Source organism: Plecotus auritus (genome assembly GCF_963455305.1).
Source record: "Plecotus auritus genome assembly, chromosome: 6".
NCBI lineage: Eukaryota > Metazoa > Chordata > Mammalia > Chiroptera > Vespertilionidae > Plecotus > Plecotus auritus.
Window position 1 is genome coordinate 144,972,156 of NC_137773.1, and position 12,789 is coordinate 144,984,944.

At 41.5% G+C, this 12,789-nt stretch overlaps 1 protein-coding gene across 7 annotated transcripts in view; it reads right to left on the bottom strand.

Annotated features, from left to right (window-relative positions):
- The window catches only part of ZBTB38 (zinc finger and BTB domain containing 38), a 72,000-nt gene that overhangs the window by 41,437 nt on the left and 17,774 nt on the right, over positions 1–12,789 (bottom strand). For 5 of the 7 annotated variants that reach the window (XM_080674615.1, XM_080674616.1, XM_080674619.1 and 2 more), the window contains one exon: positions 12,630–12,695. The gene's annotated coding sequence lies outside the window, so the exon portion shown is untranslated. Of the gene's footprint in view, positions 1–11,692; positions 12,049–12,629; positions 12,696–12,789 lie in introns of all 7 variants that reach the window. The other 2 variants (XM_080674614.1, XM_080674618.1) reach the window with 1 other exon arrangement.

Below are 12,789 nucleotides of genomic sequence, written 5' to 3' on the forward strand. Positions count from 1 at the left end.
ATGTTCCAAGGTGGTACCTTGATCAGAAGCTGTCAACAGCTTGTTAAGGGTGAAATCGGCTCTGGCTTTCCTAAGAGGCTTAGCAAATGAATGGCTCCTAACATCCACTTGGGAATTCACAAACAGTGGCATTTCTTTCTCTTTAGAGCTAAATGTTTCTCCAGAAGTGAGTAGATTTCCCCAAATTGTTATTAATAACTAAAATATCATGGCAACAGTTTTAAACACCACTACCTAAACCTTACATAATCAGCCTGTCCTTCAAAAATTTCCACCCTTCCTCATAACCAGTCGCAGATTCTCTCTCTTAATCATTCTTCTGACTATGGGGAACTAGCTGGAAATTTCCCGAAACGTCCTAACTTGTCATGATTTTATTCTTTTCTGGAAAGGTTTATTCTTTTCAAAACAACTCAATGCGATTTCTTTTTCTATAGCTTTGGAATACTTTTCATTGTAATACATTTGCTAATCACCAAAAAATACCTAAGACTTTAAGATTTTCTCCTCTCTCCTTAAATTTCTATCCATTCTTCAACATCTCCACAGCATGGCTCCTGATCCTTTTCCAGTGGCCTTTTTAGGCGTTTCTTGTTTTCTACCTAATTTCTTTTAATTCCCACTATTTCCGTTATGTTACAACTGTCTGCTCGCACTTTTTGATTTAGGAGTATTGGCCAATTTAACATTTATTGCCCCTTCTCTTTATTTTTTAAGGTTTCAATATTATCATAATATATAAATAGATGTAAGTGGTGTCTCTATTAAATCCACTTGCTTCCTTAGACTCATTCTGCCTCCCATATTTGCAGCACTCTGTGAACTCAATTTATTGTTTTACTTTTCCTCTCTTTCCCCCATCCTGGGTACAGATTCTATCACTTGGCCTCCCTTGATGTGGCTGCTTATCTCTTTTCTTCAAGCATTTTAAGAAAGTGCCTGTCTAAACCATTTTCTCTAATCTCCACCACGTTCCTGAAAGGCCTCTTGTGATACTGTGTTGAGAAGTCTACCAAAGCCCAGGAAGAGACAGTGTTTAGAAAAGGGGTGTCAACTTCCAATGCCCACGGGAGCCAGCAGGACGTAATGTGAACCGAGGCCAACAGGATAACCGGTGTCCCACCTAATGGGGCGTGCGGGTGGTCACCACCCAGTCCCAGAGCAACTGCTGCCAGTGGGAATCCCAGGTCTGCACAATTTTCCAATGAAGCCCAAACCAGGAATTTTATAAAATATATGAAATGTTGAATACTTAAAAAACAAAAGGAATCTGAATCTGATCAAGTCTCTTCTTGTAACTAGCCATTTACAAGAAATTTCTGAGACAGAGGAACATATAAAACAGCACCAAGAAACGCAATCATCACATTTCAGATTGTGGGAAACTATGGGTCAAATGTTTTTTTCAACAAATTTTTTATAGCGATAGCAAGAATAAAAGAAAAAGAGGTAGGAAAATCTATAGATTAAATGAAATTTGAGGAAATATTAATTGCACTGTATGAACCTTATCTAGAATTGTATTTTGAACAATTCTAAATTGTTTTTTTTTAAAATGACCAAACTGGACAAATATGAATGCTGACTATGATATCTGATGTTATTTTTTAAAAAAATATATTTTATTGACTTTTTTATAGAGAAGAAGGGAGAAGGATAGAGAGTTGGAAACATCAATGAGAGAGAAACATCAATCAGCTGCCTCCTGCACACCTCTTACAGGGAATGTGCCCACAACCAAGGTACATGCCCTTGACCGGAATCGAACCTCGGACCTTTCAGTCTGCAGGCCGACCTCTATCCACTGAGCCAAACCAGTTAGGGCAATATCTGATGTTATTAGAGAATTATTGTTTTTGTTGGTGTGGTAATGACACTGTGGTTATTTTTGTTTCTTAGTAACCCACATTTTAAAATGTATTTTTTAGTAATCTACACTTTAAAAACTATTTTAGAAATATTTCAGTTATAGAAAAGTTGCAAAAATACTTAATAGTACCAAAAATACTCTACCCATATCTGTTTATCTACTAGAAGCCCAATGCATGAAGATTTGTGCCAGAATGGGCCTTTCTTTCCCTGGCTGCGGGCACCGCCTGCGCTCCAGCTCGGAGCTGCCTTTCTGCCTTCCCACACTGCTCAGAGGCCCCATCTTTGTTGGGTTGATTTGCATACTCACTCCTGATTGGCTGGTGGGCATCGCGAAGGTATGGTCAATTAGCATATTACTCTTTTATTAGGTAGATTTTTTTTTCCTGTCATTTGTAAGTTGCAGACATCATTCTCTTTTATACCTAAATACATCAGCATTTATTCTCTCCCCGCCCCCAAAGAAGGGCTTTCTCTTAGTATCTTTATCTTTTAGAGAATGATACAAAAATATTTCGAGAAAAACTTATATGATCTGGGATTTGCTTTAAAATACTACAAGAGAGGATTTACAATGAAACAAGATTGGCCAGCAGTTGAAAATTGTTGAAGCTGTGTGATGGCTACACAAGGGTTCATTTAACTGGTGTTTCTATCTGTTTAAAATGTTCATAATAAAGTTTTGAAAGATTATGTTAATGAAAGACTTTAAAATGACATAAAATGCTTATGATATAAATAAATAAAAAGATACAAAATTGTCCACAAAATATTATCTCAACTATTTAAAAAAATCACAAGGCATAGATAAAAGACTGAAAGAATACATGCCAAAATGTTAATATTCCATATTATTGCATAGTAGTAAAATTTAATTTTATAATTAGGAGAGAAAAGTTAATACAATTAAAATATTAGAGCCCTAGCCTGTTTAGCTCAGTGGATAAAGTGGCAGCCTGCAGATTGAAGGGTCCCGGGTTCGATTCTGGTCAAGGGCACGTACCTGGGTTGCAAGCTCAATCCCTGGCGCCGCATGTAGGAGGCAACCAATCCATGTGTCTCTCTCACATTGAAGTCTCTCTCTCTTGTCTCTCCCTCTCCCTTCCACTCTCTCTAAAAATCAATGGAAAAATATCCTCTGTTGAGGATTAACAACAACAAAAAATTAGAAAACAAAAACAATGGTAACTGATTCAATTAAAACTATTGTTAAAAGTCAAACAAAATACATATGTGGACTAGAATGGCCAATGAGCCACCAGTTTACAGGTTTTGACTTAGAAAATAGGTACACAAACTATGGTCTCTGGACCAAATTTGCCTGCCACCTGTTTGTGTATAACCTACAAGCTGAGGATGTTCTTAACATTTTTAAATGCTTGGGGGAAAAAACCAAAAGGAGAATAATATTTCATGACATGAAAATTACATGAAACTCAAATTTCAGTGTCCATAGATAAAGTTTTATTGGGACCCAGCCAGTCATTTCTGTATCTATGGCAGTGCATAGATTATTATTGTTATACTTAGTATTATATACTAGTGGCCCAGTGCATGAAATTCATGCATGGAGGAGGGGGTTCCCTCAGCCCAGCCTGCACCCTCTCCAATCGGGGACCCCTGGGGGGATCGGGCCTAAACTGGCAGTTGGACATCCCTCTCGTAATCTGGGATCGCTGGCTCCTAACCACTCACCTGCCTGCCTGCCTGCCTGATTGACCCTAACTGCCTCTGCCTGTCTGCCTGATTGCCCCTAGCCCCTCTGCCTGATCGCCCTTAACCTCTCTGCCTGCCTGTCTGATTGCCCCTAACCACCCTCCCCTGCAGGCCAGTTCGCCCCCAACTGCCCTCAACTGCCAGCCTGATCTTGCCCCTAACTGCCTCTGCCTCGGCCCCCACCACCATGGCTTTGTCCAGAAGGAAGTCGGATGTCCGGAAAATGGCCAGTTGACTCGGTCTAATTAGCATATTACCCTTTTATTAGTATAGATTATATTTTTAATTTCACCATTAAAAAGTTTTTGGAAATTTTTCTCTGTTGTTATATAAATACATAATATCTTCAATTTTGCCTTAATCCACAAAGCCTAAAATATTTACCCTTGCCCAGCCGGTGTGGCTCAATGGTTGAGCATCGACCTATGAACCAGGAAGTCATGGTTTGAGTCCAGGTTAGGGCACATGCCTGGGTTGTGGGCTCCATCTCCAGCGTGGGACTTGCAGGAAGTAGCCAATTGATGATTCTCTCTCATCATTGATGTTTCTATCTCTCTCTCCCTCTCTCTTCCTCACTGAAATCAATAAAAATATTTTAAAAAATATTTACCCTTTATAGAAAAAGCTTCCAAACCCCTAGCTTAGAACTGGACTTCCTCTGTGATCTGAAAGCATTAGTGGAAAGAGCACTGGACTAAGAGTCAAGCATGGCTCCTTAACTATCCGAGTGGCAACTTCCCTGGGCCACAGTTCTCTCAACGATAGAACAAGTGGGCCTGAGGTCCACACTGCAACTGAAGTTTGTGGTTCCCATTCCTGCAAGAGCTAAGCAAGAAGTACAGGGATGATGACAACATTCAGTGCTAGTGTGCCAGCCAGGTATGGGTCTCCGGGAGACCAAAAAAGACATTCGAAATATCCCCTTCAGATGGCTCGCTAGGCACTCAGACCAGGGACTGGAAAAGGCTGGTGAAGAGCAGGGAAGGACCAGCTTTGGGCGCTGCAAAAGCAGAGCAGCATGCCTGCTGTGGGCAACATGACTTTGGGGAAAGGCGTTTCTAAACTCTGCACCTTAATGCAGGTATTTTGGGTCTGTCTCCAGCCTGAGCTTCGTAGAAGACCAAAAGCACTAGGTCACAGCCCATGTGAAAACTCGGCTCATTTAATTTAAAGGTTAAACCAGATTTAGTCAAGCGATATGGGGTGGGGCTCTCTGGCATCCTCAGCATGTGGAATGGGGGCCTTGGGATGGAGACTTCTTAAGACTCAGATAAATCACCTCCAAGACTGCAGGTTCTTCATAATAGCCCACGTGGGGCAATTAAGCACCAAGGCCAATATTATGACCAAAGCCAGAGAGAACAACAGAACACCCAGTCCCTATGCAGCAGGCCGGCAGCCTGCCTTTCAGGGGCTCTCCCAAGCCTTGTTTTCTAGTTGAAACTCCTCCCCATTCTTTCTCCCTGGGACCGGGGCGGGGATCACACCCCCCAGCTTCTGGTGCAGCACAGCAGCATCTGCTTTTGTTTGCCCACTGCCTGCCTGCCTCCTGACCGCTCCCTTTGTTCCCTCTTTCTTAGTTTCTGCACCCCCTTGCTGTCCTCTCAGTCTGCGGTCATCTCCATCTCCCCACTTTGCCTCTCAGATGACCACCCTGTTCTGTTCTACATTGTTTCCTGATATCCTGCAATTTCTAGAGACTCTTTCAATGGTGTGACCCTTTTCTTTCCCTACTAAAGGTTCCCCTCTTCTCTTCCACAGCTCAAGAAACATGTGGAAGCGGGGAGGGGGGGGGGGAACTACAAGGGCACTGCCCTTCTGGGATTTAACCACATTCTCAGCTGGTGGCTTTTGTTTTCTCATCTCACTGGCTTGTAAGGCCCTCGGGGCAGGGACTCCACGTCGTGCTCAGCGCTTGGGAAGAGGCGCAGGACTGTTAGGCCTTAATTAGAGCAAGGCCTCAGCCAGGGTAGAATATTTTAGCAGGCAAAAGGAAAATAAATTTCAGAATATCCATTTGGCAGCAATGACCACAGGGCAAGGAAGAAAGAAGTTTATTTCATTATGTAAAGAAAATCATGGAAGGTCTCACTCTTTTCATGAACACAGAAAGAATATGTACACTTTACATTTTTAAAACAAAACAGAACCAGGAAACAACCCCCCTCCGCAGGCCAAAGACAGTGAGGGTAGACGCAAGTGCTAGTCTTGAACCCTGAGCAGGTATAACTGCAGGAGCAAGGAAGCCATTAAGGGAAAAGATGTAGAATGAGTTATAAGATCAAAAGAGCAATTTCCTGGTCATTGAGACATTTAAGGCCACAGAGAGCCATGCTGGGATCACCTCACAAAGACAAGTGCTTTGGTGACTGGTCTTTGATTTACCTGCTGCCCACAAAGCCTGCAGCAGAACAGTCAGCAGGGAGACCCCTCACTGTCAGCCAGGGAAGGTGAAAAAACAGAAGCATCTTGCCTGCATCACAAATTCAAATTTTTGCATTCAAGGGCTTCTCAACTTAACATCTGCTCATGAATGCGGAAGAGTGGCAACCGTTATCCAGGTCACCTGGCAATACAGGCAGACCAGCCTGCAGCAGGGCAGCCAGGCATACGGTGGCTTATTAGGAGCCAAGACATCTTGGGGAGGTAATGAGGACGAGACACTGTGACCCAGGGAAGAACCGTAATTGCTATTAGCTGAGATGCCCCAAACGGAAGGCTGGCTTTCAGGGGACAGTATAAAAGGCCGCTAAGAGAACAGCACACTATTCATTCTTTCTGGAACAGAGAGGACACACAATTGTGCCTGTCCGTACAATGTTCTGGCCTTGTGTAGGAGCCTAGACTAGAGCTCCATAGGGCGTTTCATGTCAGATTCCACTCTGCCTGAGTAAGAGCAGGGTCTGGCACACAGCAGAAGCTCAACAAATGCTTGAGGAAGTGAACTGAATTGTTGGAGCTCCCTCTCCCACTAATGGGTGATACTCTACCATGAAGGACTAGAACAATCTTCATGCAGTGGAACGTTTCATGGCTAGTCAAAACCAAAGTGTAAAGAGTCAGCCAGGCCATCTCTAACGTGTGATAAGGAAAGTCCACTAAATTATGAATCCATTTTAGAAGACACTTCTGAAACATATATATAGCAAACCTATCCCTTTGTTCTTGGGCCTTCATCAGGCAACAGACTAACCTATAAGGTATGAAAGAGTTCCGGTTCTTAGGAAGAATTTTCTTATTCCTGAAGTAGAGAAATATCACTCCAAGTAGTAAGGTCTTTAGAAAGCCACCAGCTGTCAAAGAGGTCTGCAGAACTGAAGAGTTTTAGGCAATGGGAGACAATGACAATTTTTTGGCAAGATGGGATAGACCTTTCTGCCTTTGAAAAAAATTAAAGGTGATGGCTAGCTCAATGTTTGGCCCTAAGTGTAAACTCTGGGATTCATATGAAAAATAAAACAAAAAGCTTCCCAGAAAGTTATTTTGCTCTGAGAAGCCTTTCTTTGGTGTATTTCTTGAGTTAGCACTGAGCCTGCACCAAAATTTCATCGCCACCTGGGACGGCAATGTGCAGAATTTCAGTGCACCTTCTTAGGTGTCTCCAGATGGGACGGGGGTACAGGCAATGACCCCACAGGCACCAAGTCCTGGGAATTTGATTAAAACCAGCTAGGAGGGCCTGACCCACCTTCTCACTGCAGGGGAAGCTTACCTGAATAAGGCTCAATCCACAGTCATCAAAATTGGCTCTGATATCATGGTAGTTACACTAGGAAAGGAAAGTTTGTAGTTTGAGCATGAGCACCCCTCTGGCTGGTAATGTTCTCTCCTGGCTGGATCTATCTTACCATATAGGTCTCTCCACTTAAATGCCTTCTCTTTAAGAAGGCTTTCCCTGGCTCACCATTCTATCGTGTCTCTCTTCCTCCCAACATGTCACATTGCTTTTCATTTTTTAAATGTTTCTTATTTATTTTTTAAGAGAGAGGAAGGGAGAGGAATAGAGAGATCAAAATATCAATGGGAGAGAAACCTCAATCAGCTGCCTCCAGCATGCCGCCTACTGGGGATTGAGCCCAAAACCCAGGCAAGTGCCCTGACTGGGAATTAAACCGGTGACATCTTGGTGCATGGGTTGACACTCAACCACTGAGTCATATCTGCTGGGGATCACATTGCTTTTTTAAATTTAATTTAATTTTTTGTCTTTGCACTTGTCTTCTTTAATTAATTGTTTACATATTTATTTTCCTCTATCACACTAGAGGCAGGTCATTGAGAAGCAGGCCCTGGTATCTCTTCTTCATTACTGTATTTCCAGCCTCTAAAATATGCCTGGCATATATAGCAGGTGCTCAATAAGTGTGTCAACCAGGAACTCAAAGGCTTAGCATGATTTAGTACTAAAGAGAAAGATGCTAGCAGGAATAACTGCAGGAGCAAGGAAGCCATTAAGGGAAAAGATGTAGATGTCCAGATTCTTTTCCTTATATCAACCAGCTCTAAAACATGGCCTGGCTACCATCTGTCTATGAGGAAGCCATAGTAATGGTTGAGGTAGATCAACATCATTCTAGCAGGAAGAGATGAAATCTCTTTTTTAGAAAAATATATTTTTACTAGAGGCCTGGTGCACGAAATTCGTGCATTGGGGGGGTGTGTCCCTCAGCCCAGCCTGCACCCTCTCCAATCTGGGACCCCTCGAGGGATGTCCGACTGCCCGTTTAGGCCCGATCCTACCAGGACATCTCTCTCACAATCCAGGACTGCTGGCTCCCAATTGCTCGCCTGCTTGCCTTCCTGATTTCCCTTAACCACTTCTGCCTGCCAGCCTGATCACCCCCTAACCACTCCCCTGCCAGCCTGATTGATGCCTAACTGCTCCCCTGCCAGCCTGTTTGCCCCTAACTGCCCTCCCCTGCAGGCCTGGTCATCCCTAACTGCCCTCCCCTGCAGGCCTGGTCACCCTTAACTGCTCTCCCCTGCAGGTCTGAGTCCCCCCCAACTTCCCTTCTCTGCCAGCCTAGTCACCCCTAACTGCTCTCCCCTGCAGGCTTGATCGCCCCCAACTGCCCTCCCTTGCAGGCCTGGTCCCTCCCAACTGCCCTCCCCTGCTGGCCATCTTGTGGTGGCCATCTTGTGTCCACATGGGGGCAGCCATCTTTGACCACATGGGGGTAGCCATCTTGTGTGTTGGAGTGATGGTCAATTTGCATATTACTCTTTTATCAGATAGGATTGATTTCAGAGAGGAAGGGAGAGGGAGAGAGAGATAGAAACATCAATGATGAGAGGGAATCATTGATCAGCTGCCTCCTGCACGCCCCACACTGGAGATTGAGCCCACAACCCGGGCATGTGCCCTGACCAGGAATTGAACTGTGACCTCCTGGTTCATAGGATGACGCTCAACCACTGAGCCATGCTGGCTGGGTGAGATGAAATCTTTTAATTAGAAGATATAACACAATAAATATCAACCTGGATGAATATATTTTGGATGACTAAATGTAATATTTCCCATTTACATGACTAAACAGATCATTACTAGAGACAGGTTAAAAAGAAAAAAAAAGCCCAGGTTAAGGTTTGGGAAAACATTTCCTATATTCCAAAGAAAAAAAGAATTGAGAATTTTATACTATAAATCATTCAGGCAGAAAACCACAGATTTTCCCATTTCATTTGGGTGAGAACAAAGCAGTTGTTTGCACATTCTTCATGTCGCACCTGCTCTGGCCTGCCCGGTATAAACACCTTAGCCAAAAAGGGTAAATTAGTTAAGCATAGCCTTCCGAACAATGAGAACGACTAAGTGCCACCCTTAATAATTGACAGGCAGTGTTTTTTATTAATCTAGCAAATTCAATAATAATTGTAAATGGGTAAGTTTAGAAAAGTATTGTGCCTTGTAAAGATTTCTGTGAAATATGAAGGCAAGACATTAAGGCGAAACACACAATGTAATAAATAATAATTAGTCTTCCATTCACTGCTCTATTTATTAGAATGACAATAGTACAATATACTTCAAGCTCCTTGAATTGTGTTTAAAATTCTTCTAGGCAAGACCAGAGCAACATAAATGAATAATGCCTCAAAAAAATTATTAGGGATGAAAGTCTCCAAGAAGATGCAATCATGCTGGAGTTATAAACAAAATGATTGACATTTTATAAAGAAGAAATACACTGTTGAATCTATCAGGCATCCATTTTTATGGTAAAACAATTCCATTGCATCCATCTAATCTTGTGCTTAAGATTGAAAATTATTAATCTGTACCAGCCTATCAAAACAGAAGGCATTGTAGTTGTATCTTTCTGAGTAGCAATAGTACATTAATTACAAATGCCTAGCTCATTATTTGCTCAAGAGCGAATGACAATTAGCTTGCTCCTAGTGCAACTGTTAATGCTACTGGTATTAAAATAAGTAGGAAATACTGAATCAGGTTTCTGACAGTTCCCTTCAGTTTATGATCTTCTGATTGATGCTATATTAAAAATGTACTTAGTCATTTAAGTCACAGGCAAGAAGGAAAATGGCTCCCGAACAACCAAAAAAAAAGGGGGGGGAGGGGTGTTGAGGTATTGTAGGAAGGATATTTTCATGGCAACCCAAAGAACAAAATCACTGGGAGATGAATCATGATCTCATATAACTGAGCCAAACAAAGACTCTAAGCAAAATATTTAAGTTGGCCTCTAAACAACAGCAACAACAAACCTTTAGCCCGTAAGAGGTTAGATTTTACAGACAGTGCTTTCGAATATGACAAGCTGCTAGAATACAGCAACTATTTGCACAAATGGTTCTGAATCTCAAGGTTCTTCACATCGGAGCAAACCTCAGGGAGGTTTGGGGTTTACAGCATCTTTCTCCGAACACATCTACAAGGCTCAATGTGCACTTATCATTGGGGTGGGCTTGGCTTTGGGTCTTTCTCTATCGAGAGCTCCGAGGTTACCAATGGAGGCATCAAGGAAAACAAGAGCATAAGCATTTTCTGATTCTCAGAATTTCTGAGATGCTTTTGTTTCGGTGGCGCTGGTGAACTCATGATAATGAAACTACACCTTTGTACACAAACCTTGACCAGCATTCTAGAGCACATTTCAAAGAAAACCTTAATTTTGAAAGTACTGGGCACAAAGGAGGGAGGAAAAAAGCTCTCACTGTGCAAGCTTTCTCTATATGTGCAGAAATATGTCTTGTTTTTAAGGCTTGAAGACCGCATTTTAAAAATGTCTAAAACCAATTCAGACTCTATATCAGAGGAAAAAGAACTATAAAATTTTCATTAAACATTGGTTTCTTTTTTTAAGACAATCTTTTGCATATCTGTTATTGCATTTAAAAATAAGATTTGGTTACCAAGGAAACAGGTTCTGGCCCAGTGTTAATTTGAAAAACTAAAATATATTTGAGAAGTTAACCTCAAAGGAGAGCCCATGAAATTATTTTGAATAGTGCCAGAATTTGGTACTTGCAGAACCATAGCTGTGTGGTCTGCAATGAACCAGCCTAGACACTGTTTCATTCAATGAAGCTCTTTTTCTTCTAACAGGACCATCTACATTTAGTATTTCCCCCTTTAAAAATTGTAACTCTTCCTCTCCCTGGTAATAGGTATATAAAAGTGTATTTATTTTTGCATATTATCTAAAATTAATTTTTAAGTATATGTTATTTTCATTTTTCATATAACACGTTTAAAGACCGCTTCTTAAAATTTAAATGTTTCATATTAAGCTTGTTTGCGCTCATCGAAATTATCTCCAGAAACCCACTTATTTTTAGTTTCTAGCTAAAATGGAGCTGAATCAACAGACTTTTCCAAAAAATTCTTTTGTTGTCTAACGGCGCCACACCTACTATACATATGGTTTTTTAAAAAGAAATCATCTTATTGCAGAATCATTTCATAAGTTTATAAAAGCTATATATTTCTATACTATCTGAATAGAAAAGGCTATCCAATTTAATACCCCCCCTCCAAAAAAATTACAACTGTCTTATTTAATTTTTTTAAAAGTCATATTTTAATCCATAATATTCTTGCTGCATGGCTCAAATTCTATAAAACATGCAAATTTCAACCTACCTGTATGTATCACTTAGTGCAATGCTAGCATGACAAGACACTCAGCCATTTTTATGTGCAGCGATGGAGACCGATTTCTCCGTCTTCTTGCTCACAAGTTTTAGATGCAATTGTCACACACAAAAAAATCATACGCAGAACAGCTTGGATGCACTGTGATCACGAGAACTGAATTTATCAACAGGAAAACAGGATTGAAAAAAGGAAGTTTCTCATCCAAGGTTTCTCTGAGGCTGCAACCAAGAAGGTGGTGTGTTGAATTTTCCCCCTTCCTCCTCTGAGAGTTCAAAGCCCGAAGCTGACCACTGCAAAGGCCACTGTCACATTTGCTGAAAATCAAACCACTGAGACCAGCACTGAAAATACAAATTTGAGAACCAAGTTGTTTGCACACCGTGGCGTGCATAAGAGTTAAAAATAGGTCCCACCTTACCTCCTACCTGCATAATAAACACGGAAGTTTCAAGTGTTTAATTTGATATTCACATTAATTAACAATACAACATACATTATTTAAAAGACAGCAAATGCAAGAAGAAAGGGGAGACACCATCTGGTAGCAGAGTTTTGTTGTTGTTTCTGTTTTTAGGGCTTTTTTTTTTGGCTTTGTTTAAAAAAAAAAAAAGGTAAAATCCTATTTTGAATGTGATGAAAAGCAAACATCCAGAAGCAAATGAATCGGAACTGAAAGGTGATGTTGAAATATCTGAAGCTGTAATGAGGCAAAAACAAGTCTTCACTACCAGATGATATGGCATACAGAGCATTTACATACTCACATCTGAAATACTAGGCAACGTGTAATGAATTCTATACACAGCATGCACACAGCACCAGCACAGCTAATCCTGCCTGCCATCTTAGGCTCGCAGGAGCAAGATACGCAATGCATGCAGCACACGAGCACTGGGGAAGGAGGAGGCAAGGAACGGCTCACCTTAAATGCAGTATCTGATTAATGTTGGAAGTGACATTGCATATCAGCCTCAGAGTCCTGGTTCAACTGGGTAGGAGGGAACAAAGAAAAATGTCATCAACTGGTGATGCAAGATGAGCCCAATCACTAAACACTATTTAGCCAACTCCAAATTCTGCAA